Raw genomic sequence first — 17,387 nt, forward strand, 5'->3', positions numbered from 1 at the left:
CTGAGATAAAATTTCTTGGCTGTGTGCTTAGTAAAGATGGCATCAAGCCGGATCCTGAAAACGTTCGTGCTATCAAAGAAGTGGTGACGCCAACTAACGTGTCTGACGTTCGACGGCTGCTCGGTATGGCTAATTATCTGGCGAAATTCATATCAGATTTGGCTTCGAAAACGGCGCCTTTACGTCACTTGCTTTTGAAGGGTTCCGAATGGACGTGAGGACCAGCCCAAGAACAAGCGTTGTCGTACGTCAAAGACGTTATCTCTTCGACGCGCGTCATGGCTAACTATGATGTAAAGTACCCTACGATTCTTTCCGCTGACGCGCCATCATTCGGTTTGGGGGCCGTATTGATAGAAGTTCAACCAAACAATGAAAAAAGACCTGTTGCATTTGTGTCACGCTTGTTGACGCCTGCCGAAACCAGATACTCAGATTGAGAAGGAAGCGTTGGCAATGACTTGGGCGGCAGAACGATTCGAAGAGTACATCAAAGATCTTGAAATTTTGTTTGAAACCGACCACAAACCACTTGTAACGTTGTTGGAGAATCACCTTTAGATGTTTTGATTCGTCGTATTCAGCGCTTTCGCATGAGACATGCGGTTCAGCTTTACGGTTGTGCATGTCCCGGGTAAGAGCCTCGTTGCTGCAGATGTATTGTCTAGAGCCTCGATTCAGGGAAACCAAATTGATGCTCATGCGCTGAGTATTGGCGAAGTCGCCAAATTCGTTTCGGGCTGTTTGACAAATGCCGTCGAGGCTAGCATTTTTGAACGACTCAAACCTGAACAAGCAGCCGATGAAGTCTGTCAAGCTCTCGTAAAATTCAGCCTGGCTGGCCCAAGTTCTCATCGCTGTCGATGGTCTTGCGTCCATGCTGGCTGGAAAGAGCAACGCTGACAGTCGCTGAAGGCGTGCTACTCAATGGTGTGCGGCTGGTGAGTTCAGAAAAATTACGCGCAGAGGTCTTGACGCGCTTGCACGAGAGTCACCAAGGAATCGAGAAATGCAGAGCTCGAGCCAGAGTCCGTATGGTGGCTTGGGTTGAGTTGCCAGCAGAGAGCTTAGGTGACTGATTGCCCAGTGTGTGCGGAACACAGGCAACAAAAGTCGAAACCAATGATTTCGATTCCACAGTGTCCTTGACAAAAGCTAGGTGTTGATCTCTGCCATATTGACGGAAAATGGTATTTGGTGATAGTAGATTATTTTTCTAGATACCTAGAGGTAGCCTTGCTATCTTCGACAAAAGTGTCACTGTCATTATGCACCTCAAAAGTTTCATTGCAAGACATGGCATACCAGAGGTTGTCATCTCGGATAATGAAAAACAATTTGTATCTCAAGAATTTCAGTCGTTCGCTCGCGACTATGGCTTCCGCACTGTGACGACGAGCCCCAGATACCCTCAGGCAAATGGGGAAGTAGAACGGATGTTCCAAACAAATAAACGGCTGATTATAAAAGCTACGGACTCCTATCTTTCGCTGCTAGCGTACAGGGACACCCCAGGGCCGCTGGGAAATAGCCGTGCAAAGCTTCTGATGGGCAAGCGGCTACGCAGAACAGTCCCTGTCCCTCCCAAGAGCCTTCTGCCCCAGAAGGTGAGCCTGAAAAAGTTCAGAGATCGCGATGTAACCATCCGACAGCGGCAGCATAGGTACTTCAATAGTCGTCATAGGGCTCTTCCGCTGCCAGTGCTCAAACCAGGAGCGGAAGTATGGGTGACAGACTGCAAAGTGAAAGCGCGAGTCTTACGTCCTGCACAACGTCCGAGGTTGTATGTAGTTAGAACTTCTACGGGTGTAGTTCTAGAAAGAAATAGGAAATTCCTGGTTCGCTTTGTTTCCCAGCAGATGACTGCGAGGAAGAAGGAGGTAGCGATGAGTTTCCGCAGGCATATCATAGTCGGGTAGAAATGGAACAGGAAACTAATCCTTCTAACCCGAAGGCACCTGCCGACGCATCTAATACCCCCTTGCCACAAACTAGCCCTCCTGGATATAGAACACGAATTGGCCGTCATGTCCGACCGCCAGACCGATATGGGTTCAGTAACTGTTTGTTATTCTGTTTTGAGAATTGGCTGCATCCATTAAAAAGTGTTCATCCTTTGTTGGTGGCAGTGCTAGGTTCGTTGCAAATGCCAGTGTATCTTTTCAGAGAAAAGGGGAGATGTGCTGATAGCGCCTGTGCCGCGTCTGAAACATTGTCTGTCCGTGACGTCACTGGTCACATGAGTGCTTGCTATATAAAGATGCTGCTTGCGTGAAATAAAGGGTTGTTGTTATCGTGCCGGGATCGGGGCCAGTCTGAGTTCCTTCCTGCCCACTGCCCGGCCGCGCTCGGCGTCCGGCAAGGGACCAAACGCGACAATCACTAGCCTATCTTTGGCTTAAGCGATGCATTAAATCTTTTTCATTTCGGTCAATTCGTTGATCACATCCGTCCATTGAGGCTGCTCACGCTGATGACGGTGAACGTATCTAAGAAATGTTACACTTTCAATGAAGTTGCGCCAATGAAAAGCTGCTCCACAAAAGCGACGGGATTGGTGGTCTTTCTATGCGCTCTTATTCGTTTCGACAATTTTTCCGCTACCTGTCATCAGATGACGCCGCTCAGAGGACTCTACCATTGAGAGAACGTAATCACACGACCTCGAACCATCGGCCCCAGGGATGCTTTGTGGATGGTTGAAAAGCTCCAGGGGAGGCAGATCACCCAAGCATCGATGATCGTGGTGGCAAGCAAGTCATTCTCATCTATCTTAGCTTCGCTGTGGAGGGCCACCCAAGATAGATAGGTCATGGCAGAGTTCTTGCAAAATGTGATTCACTGAAGAAAGTAATGGCAACCCCCTCCAGTATTTCCTGCCAAGAGAACCCTATGGCCAGTCACAATAGCATTAATGATATGACGCCGGAAGATGAGCCCCCAGGTTGGAAGGCGTCCCACATGTTACTGGGGATGAACAAAGGGCGATTCCTAGGTAGATCCAGGACGAATGAAGCGGCTGGGCTAAAGCCAAAATGACGCTCAGTTGTGGATGTGTCGGGAAGCGATCGGAAAGTCCGATGTTGCAAGGAGATATATATCACATAGCAACACATAATATAAGATATATGACGCGAGGTAAACTGGATGTCTTCAAGCGAGAAATGGACAGAATGAACATTGATATTTTGGGTATCAGCGAGCTCAAGTGGACCGGAATGGGAGCATCAACTCCGGCGACGATTATGTATTTTATTGTGGGCACGAATCCAAGAGAACGAATGGGGTCGCTCTCATAGTAAACAGAATAATGGGCAAAGCAGTGCTAGGGTACAACCCCAAAAACGACCGAATGATTTCACTTCGGATCCAAGGTCACCCTTGTGAAAAAACCTATGAGTCGCAACAACCTCATACAAATTCTAATACAGAACTCATACTAATCTCATACAAGTCTCATATAATCTCATATGATCTCATACTAAACTCATTCATCATATGAGAAATATATGAGATATAATGAGATTTGTATGAATTTAGTATGAGGTTATTGTGACTCATATGATGTTTTTCACTAGGGCACCCTTTCAACATAACAGTTATCCAAGTCTATGCACCAACCACTATTGCTGAAGAAGCTGACGTTTAGAGATTTTATGCGGACCAGCATGCCTTTTAGACCGCATTCCATAATCAGACGTCGTTTGTCTTATAGGAGACTGGAATGCTAAGGTCGGGAGTGAAGAAATGTCCGGAATTACAGGCACGTTCGGTCTTGGTGAGCCAATAGATGCTGGGCAGAGGCTAGTAGAGTTTTGTCAAGAAAACAACCTGACCATAGCGAATACTCATTTTCAACAGCACAAGAGGCGCCTGTACACATAGACTTCACCGGACGGTCTGTACAGGAATCAGATCGATTATATTCTTTGCCGGCAGAGATGGAGAAGCACTATACAGGCAGTAAAAACAAAGCCTGGGGCCGATTGTGGCACCGATCATCAGCTTCTTGTTGCCAAAATTAAGCTTAGATTGAAGAAAACGCAGAAAACTAGGCCAACAAATTCCATCAAAATATGCTGTGAAGTGAGGAATCGATTTCAAGAATTAGATATAAAGACAGAGATCCTGAAGAGATGTGGACTGCTGTTCGTGATATAATACAAGAAGTGACTACTAAGGTAGTTCCAAAGCAAAAGAAATGCAAGAAAGCAAACTGGTTATCTGAAGAGGCTTTGCAAATAGCTGAGGAAAGGGGGATGGCAAAGGTTATGGGGGAAAGAGAAAGATACAAGGTTCTCAGTGCGAATTTTCAGAAAATAGCAAGGAAAGATAAGAATGCCTTCTTGAACATACATTGCCAAGCCGTTGAGGTCAACAGCCAATTAAGGAACACGAGAGCTCTGTATAAGACAATCAAATATATCAAAGGAAGCTTCTGGGCTAAGCTGGGCGTGATAAAGGACAAACGAGGCAAGGACCTCACTGAAGCCTGGCGGCATCACTGGAGCTGGCGGCACCACTCGCCGAATTTCATCCTGGACCACGTCCGCAACTGCAGCGACGCTTGCCTGTGGAGCCTTGAAGCGTAGTTTCTTGAACTCTTCATGCCCAATTTTCTGCACAAATTCCTGAAACTCCCTAGTGGGCAGCGACGTAGGCAGTCAGTGATGGGCAGTTCCTACAGAAGCAAGTCGGCCTTACTGCGCGCTTCACTCTAGCAACGAGCACTCCATACCCATTGCCTCTATTGCAAATTCCGCCACAGATGTCAGAGGGTTGCGGACACGTCCGGCAATCAACTGCTTCTTTAACCCCACATTTGGTGGCGCACCTTTTTGGCCACGAACATAGCTGGATCAGACCGATTGAAGAGTCGCGTCATGTCTTCAATGAACATGGCAACATTTTCATTTGGCTGCTGCGATCTTCAGTGGAGGGCACGTTCGGCATTATCTTTGCTCTCGTCAGAACAAAATGTCGTCAAGAACTCTCGGCGAGAAGCTCCCAAGTGGTAAAAAAGCTTCGTGATTCTCGTACCACGTTTTGGCCGAATCCAGCAATGCGAAGAAGACGTTTTTGTGACTTGCGCTCACCGTCCCGCTGGTTTCAGTCCGCCACATGGTCGAAACTGGCCAACAAGTTTTGAACATCCTCGAATCTATCCCCATGGAACGAAGGTGGTAACCGAGGTGTGTGCAGGACAAACGGCGGCACCGCTCCAATCTGCTGAGGAGGATGGCTGTCCGAGGTAGACGTCATGGCTCTTGGAGCTGTTCTCAGGCCGCTGAACTCAGGCTGTAGGCATCGCAGGCGATGACTTCAAAGGCGCCTTCAAAGTCAGCGCACATGAGACGATACCCAGCACCCCCACCAAATGTCACCGTCCAACAGCAGCCAACATAGGCTAGAAGGTACGTTTAATCACAGTGACGCGGCACAGTGACACAGCACTTGGACGCGACAAGGCTGCCGAAAGCTCAAGAGAGGAAGACAAAAAACGCTGGGGTCACTAGCATGGCTAAGGCCAGCTAAAACGTCCTGTAATGCCGTCCGGCCGCATGACGGCGCCACAAGAGTGGTTAGGAATGCGGCAATATGTTGCTTCCAGCTGGGATCATTGTGATATGCCCGCCCAGTATTTGCACAAAGTAACAGGATGTATACGGGTATTATTTATTACATAGCATTTTTTAACAGCTGCCAAGAAGGGGGGAAATTAGTGCGTGATAATCGCATTATTTACACTTTTTAACATTTGAATACATGGCCCATGTATTAACCCATTTAGCTATATTATACAGGTCAATTTGTAAAATAAAAACATCCACAGGTTTAGGTATCCCGCAATGAATAACGCAATCATCGATGAATATGTGGATAGGGGAAGTCACACAGGAGGGTTATTAATATATATTAAGAAAAGAAATGGGCCCAGAACGGAGCCCTATGGTTCACTTGACGTGATGGGTGTTTGCGGGGAAATATTTTCTCTAAGCACATTCACAAAGAGAAACTTCAATCCAGATGACACATCCATCAATATTGAGGCACTTGAGTTTAGGCAGTAGAAGCGATGATTCATTTTGTAAAATTGTTTAAAGAAATTTTAGAAGATCTATTCAGCCAGACAAAGGTGACCTATAAGGGATAGTGCAGCTAAACATGGAGTTGGTATGAGAAAGTAGCTGTGTCTCGCATGAGTACTATTTCCTGAAACCATGTTGTGTGAATAAAAAAAGTTCGAATCAAGAAAACTAGCTAGACATGAGCAGATGACTTGTTCCAAAATTTTACATGGTATGCTAGCGAGAGAAATGGGGCGATAGTTAATGGGTGATTGCTTATTACAGAATTTATCAGGTGGAATTAGCTTCGCCTGCTTCCAGTGTCTGGGAAGGGCGCCGGTATCTATATTGTAACAGCCCAGAAGAAGATGAAGTTTAGAACATAAGTGAAGGAGAAAGACGTTGGAAAAAGACTCTCGTGCCGGACGCGCTGCCGTTGACCAGCTGAGCTCCCTACCCTATCGTCTTGTTGTTCTGCGCTCCGAAGTCTTACCCCCGTCGTAACAAATTGGTGGTCAGGTGCTGGGTACGACTACCCTCAAGACGCATTCTCAATCGCTGGAGCTTCGTCGGAGCCGTCGCCTTGCTGGTCTCTCACCCTTTTCAACGAGAATGCAGCAGACTACCGAGCAGCCCCGAACATCAGCACGGGACCCTCTACCCCCGTCTCGCGATGCGCCGCCGACCACCACGAATGCGACGCTACCGTTTCGCGAGCCTCGTTCCTTTGCCGGCCAAGCAGGGGAAGATGTTGATGACTGGCTCACTCATTACGAACGTGTGAGCCTCTACAACCGCTGGGATTCAGTGGCTAAACTAGCCAATGTAGTCTTTTTTTTTTGACGCAAACCGCCTTGGTGTAGTATGAAAACCACGAGGACTCACTGAAAACTTGGGAACGTCTTGTCGAAGCTATCAAGGAAGGTTTCGGTGGCCTAGCTGCAAAGCTGAAGCAGGCCGAGCAGACACTTGCTCAGAGGGCCCAGGCAGCCGGAGCAACTTGCACCACCTACATAGAGGCCATACTCAAGTTGTGCAAGACCGTCGACAGCAGGATGACTGAAGATGATAAGGTAGGCCATCTGCTCAAGGGCAATGCGGAAGATGTCTACCACTTCCTCATTGCCAAGGAAAACTTTAGTTCGGTCTCTGACGTTATCCGGCACTGCCGAACATTCGAGGCCCTAAAGACTTGCCGCATTACACCGAAATTTGGACGGCTCGCAAATGTGACTACAGTGGCTAGCATTGCAGAATCGCCATCTCAAAGCCTCCTGTGCGCCATCCATGAAATTGTTCGAGATGAGATGTCACGACGTGAGCAGCTTTCCCGGCTTAATGGCTTCGGAGGGGACGTATATGCTCTTCCAACCTATTGGGGTGCGTGCCCGCCGACGTCCGCGAATGTCACCGCCTTTGTCAGCCGCGAAGACCTATCCACTCCGCGACCAAGACCTATAGCGAATTTCCAACAATTATCTTGCCATTAGCGTAGAGATCCTCGCCCTTACTCCAATCTTACATCGCGCCGACCGCCGGACAACTACATCGTCCCGGAACCACCATCTGGATATTCGTCGCGGCCTACCATGCCAGTTCGTCGCGGGCATGCCACGACGAACTTTCTGCCGGATATCTCGGGTTTTCTCGCACCTTTGCACGAGTTCGACAACAGTACTACTGGACCAAGCTTGCCGCTATTGTTCAGCACTATGTTAGGATATGCCGTGATTGCCAACGTCGGAAGATACCACCTGTCAAGCCGGCAGGGCCGCTGCAGCGTAGTGTTCCTCCGCGAGTACCTTTCCACCAAGTCGGTATGGACTTGCTCTGGCCATTTCCTGCGTCATCATTGGGCAACCGGTACATTATAGTCGCCACTGTTTACCTTATTCGCTATTGTGAGACTAAAGCTCTTCACAGCGGTACGTCTACTAATATTGCAAACTTTATCATCTTTAATCTAGTCCTTCATCACGGTGACCCTGCGATCGTTGTAACTGACAGAGGCACGGAATTTACTTTAGCTCTAACCCAGTAAGTGATGCGGCTCAGTGGCACTTGTCATCGCAGAACAACAGCTTACCACCCTCCGACAAATGGCTTTACTGAGCGACTCAATAAGACCATCGCCGATATGCTTTCTATGTACGTCGACGAAGACCATAAGAACTGGGACCAGATACTACCGTATGCAACATTTGCGTATAACACCGCCATCTAGGAAACGACCCGCTTCACACCTTTTCGTTTGGTGTACTGTCGCAAAGCTGTCACAATGCTGGACGCAATGCTACTGCCAGACGTTGCCCTTACATCGATTGCCGGTGCTGATCAATTTGTGCAGCGTGCTGAGGCCGCTCGCCAGCTGGCTAGACTGAGAGTCCGGACACAGCAAGCTAAAGACGCTCAACGGTGCAACCTTCGTCCCAGGGAGGTAATTTAGAACTCTGGCGATTGTTCGCAAGCGGGGTCGCTCCGAGAAGCTTCTGCGCCGCTACATCGGCCCGTGAAAAGTACTGCGCAACCTCAGCGACGTCGCCTACGAAGTGATCCCGCAAGGAACTGTTCGCTTATCCCGATGGCAAACACAATCAGAAGTCGTACATGCTAATAGGATGAAGCCCTGCTGCTTCCGCTAGGTCTAGCTACATGTCTTTTTTTTCTTCCTGGTACGCCACTCGTCATCGGGACGATGCCTTTTCCACCTGGAGCGGCAATGACGCAATGTTATCTTACTGGCACTGGCTTCTGTTACAATATCGACGATCGAAAATGACGCTCCTCCTCTACCCCTGGACTCAACACGCGCCGGTGCAGAAAGAAAATAAATGAGCAAAACAAGTCGCGACGGCATATCCTACTACGCTGTGTTCCGCACGCGTCGCTTGGGAGCAGCATCGAATCAGTGAACGCACCCAGCGAGCCCAGCTGACCTTATTGGAGAGGTTTGCATGATATAGAGAGGTTTGCGCGAGGGAACATGTCGCCCTAACCGTTTGTGAGCGGTCGTGGAACACATTCGGACAATTATTAGTTAGATATCGTCTCCACGAAAATATGTAAATTTTGCTCAAATATTGCCAACGATGCTCTGTATGGATGTCTTACACTAGAAGTATCACGCAAGTACGGTTTCATGTGCCTGATAAGCCTCCCTCACGCTTATTAAGTCATGTCGACCGCATAAAGGGCAGTTGGTACATCTGCCTGTAAGCATTTAATGACAGTAGTGTTGGATATTTTTTCCGTACCATGCCAATAAACTGACTTTTTTGGCTTTTCTTTACCATCATTGTCCTCAACGTTTTTTTTTTTGCATTTCTTTTGTTGCTGCATTGGTTTACGGTCTTTTGCGGTACTGAATTCCAGCTCCATCTCCCAAATATTGCATTGTATTCAAGCTCAATTTTCACAAATTGCAGCCCCAAAGGGGCAGCAATATGTGGATGTCTTCACTCATGTGTTGCATGGGCAGGATGTGTAATTATGAGATGTGCACGAAACGTCGAAAAGAAAAAAGTAATGATTAAGTGAACCGTGTCCACACGACACGAATCGAACCACTATCCGTCCGTTTCCCAGCCGAGCGTGCAAACCACTACCCTACGCGCTCCGCCGTGGTGGCGAATAGGTTAGGGTGCTTGGCTGCTGATACAAGGACGCGGGATCGAAGCCCGCCGCGGCTGCCGCTTTTCGATGGAGGCTAAATGCAAGGCGCCCATGTGATGTGCGATGCCTGTGCGCGTTAAGGACCTCCAGGGGGTTGAAATTTATGGAGCCCTCCACTGGGCCTTCCACATATAATGAGTGGCCTGGCCGGGGCTTTTAATTCCATAAACCGCACAAAAACTTCATAAGGAAGAGTCTAGTTCGCCTCGTCTAAGGTAACCGGAAGGCGCGGAAAGGATAACAGCGGCATTAAGTAATAAAAAAATAAAAGAAATAAAAGTAGAAAATAAGATGGGATTGAAAACATTAAAAATGAAAAAAAAAAGATTAACAAAAAAAGGGCTGATAGAAAAGTAAAGTATAGGTTGTATGTGTCATTAATATGCAATGAAATCAGGCATGCAAATCGCAGTGCTTTCTCCTAAGGAGGCATATTCCACCCCCCCCCCCTTCGCCCTCTCTGTGACATGTTTTGCCGCGGTTATGTTTTCCCCAATTTGGCACGTTGATTGTTATTTTCGCGCAAATATTACCGGCCGCGGAGGCTGAGTCACTTTCGCGTTCTCCTGCTGATGGCACCGTGAAAGGAAGAAATGTCAGCCGTGGCAGCGGCATTTGGACACTGCAGATGTGCGAAAACGTGCGCGTGCTTTCTAGTGTAGCTCAGTAAGGCCAAAGTTCCCCAGCTGGTGGCCTCTAATCGAGAACTCGTGCAGACAACATATGTGACGGGAGGTTGAAGTGTACTTAACGTGTTTGCGCTTTTTGCGCCGGGAGGTATTTTAAAACGGGATCCAAACTACGCAGTTTCTGGAGCTTCACAGCAACATCGCAGCCGGTGCTTCTTCTTTTATTTTGTTTTTGCTCCAATTAGCTTTCGCGGTAAATTAGGAAGAGGATGTGGGAAAAGGTATAGCCAGCTGATACTTTCTGCCTGATTTAAAGTTCGTTAGTCTTTTTAGCTGTGCTGTCTTGTGTGTTGTGATCAGCTCCTCTACAGTGTTGTGTATCTCAAGTGAGAGACGTTTCTTCAGTTGACGTGTTTCTGGGTAGACCTAGCCCAGCCTTGTCGATGCTTCGAATGTGCCTGTCTAATTTCTCCTTGTCAGATTGAATGAGGCGAAGATGAGGGACAGAGTATGTGAATCGACTTAGTACCAAGGCATGAACAAGACGACAAATGACAACCTCTTTCATTCCACTTTCTTTCCGTTCTTCTCTGTATTAGTCTTGTGATTTGTTGCACAGTCATTTCCAGCCTGTTAATAGTGACATTGCTCTTTCTATTGCTCTGGATGTAGAGCTAGAGTACTCTAATAGTATCCACTGCATGTGTGGGTAGTCCACGCAGGCAGACTTTTATGTGTCCTTTGTCTTGCGTTTTCCTTCAGACTGCTAGTAGTTCAGACTTAGGATGTGAGCATTTCAGGCCAATCTGGCTGGCGTATGCACTGGACTACATTCACTGCTTCTTGAAGAGTTTCCTCTTACGGATATCAGACTGGTCAGAGAGATAGAACTCGTTTGAAAATTCACCCACTCAGTGAACCGGGGAAATGAGGCTACTCATCAATACGCTCGAGGTTTTGTCGTGCGAGCAGCGAGCTTAATGCCGAGGAACTTGAAATGGAAGGATTGCTCACATGCAGCGACCTTACACAACACTTCAAACTCTCTAGGAAAGTATGCCCACCACCACACAAATCACTAAGAGAACAAGAGAACATATGGAGGAAACTACAAACGTACTCCTTCGTGTGCGGTTCATCTACACGTAGTGTGGATGAACTCCACAACTAGTGCTCATCCAACACTACGTGTGGAGAGAAAGACGACCTTAATCACATCCTATGGGATTGCTCAGATGACCCGCCTCCCAAGGCTCTCGTAGAAGCTCCCTCACTTGAATCCTTGGACGAAGTGCTGCGCAACGCGAGTCCCGATATACAACTTGGCGCCGTAAACTGCGCGAAGAAGTCGCCGCAAGCCACCAGACCCTGTAACACTACTTCCGACAATAAAGCTTTCTCTCTCTCTCTCTCTCTTAGGTGCGTTCAACAGAATGCTGGTTGTTTTCGACAAGGAGCGCGATGTACCGTGTGCAGCAACAATGCTCAGACTTCGCATCTCTGCACTGATGCACGTCGCCAGAAGCTGAGAACCGAAACCAGAAGTTGACTGGCGGATATTTTGGCTCCCAGTCACACGCTATTGGCTCTACTTAATTATCTGCTTAACCCGCATCAATCTTTTTATCCCATATACACCTTTACTTGGCGCTCTATTCTATGGTATATGGTTTTTTTCCGATACAGTCAACCTGCAATGGCCAGGCGGTGGTAGTGGAGAGCAGTGTTCAGCGCCGCTAACGGCAGTGTTCAGCGCCGGCGCGGCCGTGTTGCATTGGCGTTGTACGGCGGGGAGAAGGCCGGCTTTGTTTTTCTGCGGTTTTAATGCCATTGAATGTGTAGAAAGCTATGTCCGAACACCAATACTGGCGAAAGGACACCGCCTGTTAGAGAATGGAGATGTTTAGAACGTGAAAAATGCAGACGTCACCGCGAAATGTGCGCCTCTCGCGATGGAACAACCGCGCGCACGACGTTGAATTTGGGATCAGTAAGTGAAACGTTTTTTTTTTTGTAACGATGTTTATTGCCTCAGGTCACCAGTGGGATATGTGATGAAGAATTAATAAATGAATAAATGAATAAAAAACGTTGGCTGATGCAAAGCGAGCTTTTCATTTACCTATTACGTTCATACCTCAAACCCGAACATTGAAAGTGAAGAACCTGAGAAGAGATTGATCGCCTGTTCTTTCTTCTTTTTTTTGTTCTTGCTGCTTGATTACATAAGCATAACAATTAACTCGCGGTTTCGCTTTGCAGTTTAATACCATGACGAAAACTTTCGTTCGTGGTGCTTAGTTTTTGACAGGGCCGCGGAGGTTACAGGAAGGCAGGTGCGGTTCCCGCTACGGATGTCGTGGCAATTGCAAGCACTGTGCCGTTGTAGCGGGGGGTCATAAACGGAAACGAACATGCAATTTGTACCTCCGTACCTCAAGCGGGGGGAAAGCCGAAGGGCAACGCTGACCCTCAACGACAAAGCTTCCATAATTGACGTTCTTAGATTTATTATTTTTTACTTTTACTACTAATGACGGAATGGTATATCGTCGGCGTCAACAAACTCTTGAGTAGGTCAAGCAGACGATGCAAAAAAATGTTTGGTGCGGAACGATAGAACGAAGTTTCATGCTCCGCGTAAATTGTGTCGCGGGCCTCCACACTAAGCCAGTTCAACTTTTTTCAACATCTTCAAAACTAATGTAGAGATAAATATGCTTATCCAAATCTGTAATTGGAAGTTTTCGACGTATTTTGGCTTTAAGGTTCCGAATATACACCGCATTAGTTGTCCGGCTCAAATAACCCACGAGCCTTGTTTTTTTTTATTTCGCTTCCAATGAAATGCGGCTGGAATTCGATGCAGCGGTTTAGCGACTTTGTTGCTTTTGTGGACGCTACGTCCGTTAAAGGAAGGACAACGCCACTAGATCCTGCACAGAATATACCAGTGCACGCCAAATTTTACTGCGCGGAGAACGTACCGAGGAGAGTGCTCCAACCAGCGTGCAAAGCCCCGAGTCAGAAGTTTATACCGTGTCCTCCGCTCAGCAGGCATTCGTCTTATTTTAACCTCTTGGCCTCTGTACGCCATCGACCCCATAAAATAAAAAAAAACGAATTTCAGCTACATTACTTTCTTGCCGCCATTATCCTTTTTTTCTAATTATTTTTCCCAGGATCCCCCCAGCAAGCGATACGCTTGGGTCTCCTTCTCGATTGTGGCAGTCTTTCTTGCCGCCCCTGCGCTTATTTTTATTCTTGTTCGCATCCGTAGTAGTCGAAGCATCTCACGAGACCACTAAAGCCGTTAAATGAGTAAATCACACTTAATGTTATAAAAACAAAGGCGAACGCAAAAGGAGCACAGCGGCCGCGGCATACAAGGCGTCTGCTTCCGAGCCGCCTCCCGTCGGCCGCTAGATGGCGCTACATGTCTCAGCAAACTGAAGAAAATCCCAGAGATAAGGACACAGATAACCGAAAGCAGGAGCCAACAGTTGGGAGAGGGAGAGAGAAGGCCCAGGTGCTTATCACCGGAGATTCTAACATGAACAGGTGCAACGAGATATGTTGGAACGTGTAAGGGGTGATAAGAGAGTGTTGGTTGGAGCCTTCCCAGGGAGAACAATGAGGGCAGTGCTAAAAGAGACTAAAAATAGGCTGTTGAAGAATTCCGCAGAGCGCAGTATGGTAATAGTAGCCGCGCGGCTAAGCGATGTTCTAAATGGTAACGCTGCAGGAGTGGTGGGAAGTTTAGCTAAGGAAGTTGACGAGGTCAGGGAGATAGCACAGCAGACGCAGATAGTTGTATGCACAGTACCAGAGGTGCTAGGATTGAACGGAAAGACGGAAAAGAACGTGGTGACAGTTAACCAGGACATAGGAAAGTTAAGCCTGGAGAAGTGTTTCGAAGTGGTTGAGGTAAACAGGGAGGTACATAAAGCAGGTTTTGGTAGGGCTTTTCAGCGAGATGGCATTCATTTTAACAGAAGGGTGGGAGCAGAGATCGGCTGGCGCCTGGCAGGCAGGGCTGTAGCTTTTTTAGGGGGTCCGCGAGGACTCCGTGCACAGAGGTAGTTAGAAGTGAAGCAGAAGAAAGTGTAATAATGGAGGCTGAGCCCCCAATATTGGCAAAGAGTAGGTCGAGAAAGAAAAGTACAAAAACGAAATTTAACACTAGGATCAGCTACATAAACATGCAAGGAGGTAGAAAAAGAGCGAAATGGCTAGAGATAGAACAGCAGTTGAAGGATGACAACGTAGGTGTGTACGCTCTTTGCGAGACTCATCTCAGGGATCCAGAGGATCCGCCGTTTATAGAAGGCTACGTCTGGGAAGGGTGCAACAGAACGAAAACGAAAAAAAAAGGGTGGAGGGGTAGGTATATTGATACACCAGCGAACAAATTGGCAAAGAATTAAATCATCTTGTAAAGAGCGTATCTGGGCTTCAGGAACAATTGCCGGCATAAGGACATGGCTAAGGGTAGTTTATTTAGAAACAGGACATCAATGCAGGCAAGAAAACAGGGATCTTGTTGAATGTCTCAGTGACGATATAAGCCAGTTTGGAAACGGGGCCAATATTATTCTACTGGGGGACATGAACGACCACATCGACGATTTGGATGGATGCACGGATTGTAACGGCAAGCTAATGCTAGATTTCTGTGAGCGACACGATCTAGTTATAGTAAATAGAGAAGCAAAATGTGAAGGCCAAATCACGTGAGAATTCCGCAACAGGCATTCCATTGACTATTGTCTAAAGTCGCAGGAAAATTATAGCAAGGTCACAAAAATGGAAATAGACGAAGAAGGGGAGTGTAGTATGGGAAGTGATCATAAACGTATTAGTCTGCAGATGGGGCCCTTGATGAAAAGAGAAATGGAACTTAGAGAAAACGAAAATGCAAAATTAAACGACGATCAAATAGCGCAGATAGCAGCAGACATAGAGGAAGCAATAGAGAAAAGCCACATGGAAGACTGGGATTATGAACAGGTAGAACTACTCATAAGGAGGAAAATTCAGGAGGTTAAAGTAGCAAACCGCTGGAATGGAAAGAGGAAGCCACGGAGCTGGTGGAATAAGGAAATCAGGGAAGCTATTGAACAACGACGGGCTGCTTCAAGGGAACACCGAATGGCAAAGAAAGCACAGGTATCTTAAGGAGGAAATCGACCAAAAATGGGAATCATATCGACAAAGGAAACTTCAGGTGCAGGCCCTCGTCCAAAGTAAAATAAGAAAGTCCACCGATCGCTGGATGGCTGATATACACGATGCCTCTAGAGGCGGAGCAAGAAAATTCTGGAACCATATAAGCTGGCTAGGGAAGAAGAATCAAAGAAAGCAGGATCGGATTCAAGATAACGAGGAAAATTGTTTAAAGGGAGATAACGCAGTGAACTACATTACATCAGTTATAGCTGAGTCATTTAAGAGCGTCGATAGGGTAACCTCCGCAAATCAGGAAGCAACACAAGGTAGCAGAATACGAAGCAGCTTAGAACTGACCAATCTAAACTGGAAAAAGGCAGAAAAAAATATTCCTAAAAAAACATCTACAGGAATAGATGGAATTCCGATCAAGCTGATTAATGAACTCGGTCCAAAAAGTAAGAAAACGTTGTTAAAAGCTCTGGAAACAGTCATAACGAATAAGCAAATTCCGGACAGCTTACGGCAGAGTAAAATGAATTTGATTTATAAAGGGAAAAGAGACAGGAAGCACATAAAATCCTACAGGCCGATTACCATAACATCTGTTATGTACAGGTTAGCCATGCAGCCGGTGAAATTAAAGGTGCAAGCATAGGTACAAAGTAACAAGATACTCGGAGAACTTCAGAACGGCTTTAGAAGCGCTTAGATGACAGCCTGTTCGTGCTTACCCAATGCATCGAAATATCTAGAGTGGAAAATAGAAATTTGTATTTGGCCTTCCTGGACATAAACGTGGCGTACGACAACGTAAGCAGGGAACTCCTGTGGAACATATTAAAAGAAGAAGGTATCGGTTATGAGATAATAGAGTTCCAACAGGAAATATACCGGGATAACAAAGTAGAAATTACGTGGGAAGGGATAAGAAGTACGGAGGATGTCAAAGTATGCAAAGGATTAAGACAAGGCTGTCCTCTATCACCGGTGCTGTTCATGCTTTATATGATAAACCTGGAACGGAGGATACAAGACAGTAACCTAAGTTTTAACCTGTCATATAGATTAGGTGGAAAGGCGGTAGAGCAGCGCCTCCCCGGTTTGATGTATGCAGACGATATTGTGCTGCTAGCTGAGAGTCTGGAAGAATTGCAAACTCTAGTTAAGTATTGCGGAGACGAAGGGGACGCTCTAGGCTTCAGTTTCAGCGCAGTTAAGTCGGGTATGATGATTTTCAACGGCTCAACTGATCAAGGTCTCCAAATACAAGGCCTTGAAATACCTAGAGTAGCAGAATATAAATATCTGGGGGTATGGGTAAACGAAAGATTCGCATACATTGGAAAGCATGAGCAATCGCTTAAGGCCAAAGGGCGAAGGAATGCCGGGATAATGAAGCATAAGGCATTGTGGGGATACAATAGGTATGGGGTTTTGAGGGGTATTTGGAAAGGAATTATGGTGCCCGGACTTACTTTCGGAAATGCGGTTTTGTGCCTAAAATCAGAGGTACAGTTGACATTAGAAACAAATCAGAGATCCGTTGGACGATTAGCACTAGGTGCCCACGGCAAAACTACAATTGAGGCGGTACAGGGAGATATGGGCTGGGCATCTTCCGAAGTGCGGGAAGCTCAGAGTAAAATATTATATGAGGAACGCCTGAGGAAAGTGGACAGTAACAGATGGGCAGCTAAAGTATTTAAATACCTGTACCTAAAAAGCGTTGACTCACAATGGAGGAAAAGAACTAGGAAACTAACTAGTAAGTATGCTAGTAACAAGGACGGAGAAATAAAGAGCATTAAGCAACAGGTGAAAAACACAGAAGGTAAAAATTGGACAA

The sequence above is a fragment of the Amblyomma maculatum genome, chromosome 3, assembly GCF_055883805.1.
Source record: "Amblyomma maculatum isolate TAMU_Amacu chromosome 3, ASM5588380v1, whole genome shotgun sequence".
Lineage (NCBI taxonomy): Eukaryota > Metazoa > Arthropoda > Arachnida > Ixodida > Ixodidae > Amblyomma > Amblyomma maculatum.